Source organism: Myotis brandtii, unplaced genomic scaffold (assembly GCF_000412655.1).
Source record: "Myotis brandtii unplaced genomic scaffold, ASM41265v1 scaffold454, whole genome shotgun sequence".
Classification (NCBI taxonomy): Eukaryota; Metazoa; Chordata; class Mammalia; order Chiroptera; family Vespertilionidae; genus Myotis; species Myotis brandtii.
This window is the reverse complement of record NW_005367354.1, coordinates 6496473-6496716: the sequence shown is the minus strand read 5'-3', so window position 1 is coordinate 6496716 and position 244 is coordinate 6496473.

Below are 244 nucleotides of genomic sequence, written 5' to 3'. Positions count from 1 at the left end.
TCTGGAAGAGATGGAGTTGTGAATTCAATTGTAATCCTATAAGGCCCAGCTGGGAGAGCCCTGGGGACCCTGACGGGGATTCTGGGCAGGAACAAGTACATGCCCTCCCTCTCCTTCTCTCTGTTTTGCCCATCCCATCCCCAGTCACAGCCTATTTTTTGTCTAAGAAGATCCTCCATAGCAAAGGGGCATTATGAGTCCAGTTCACCATCCAACAACCACAAAAGACATTTTCATTATGTGT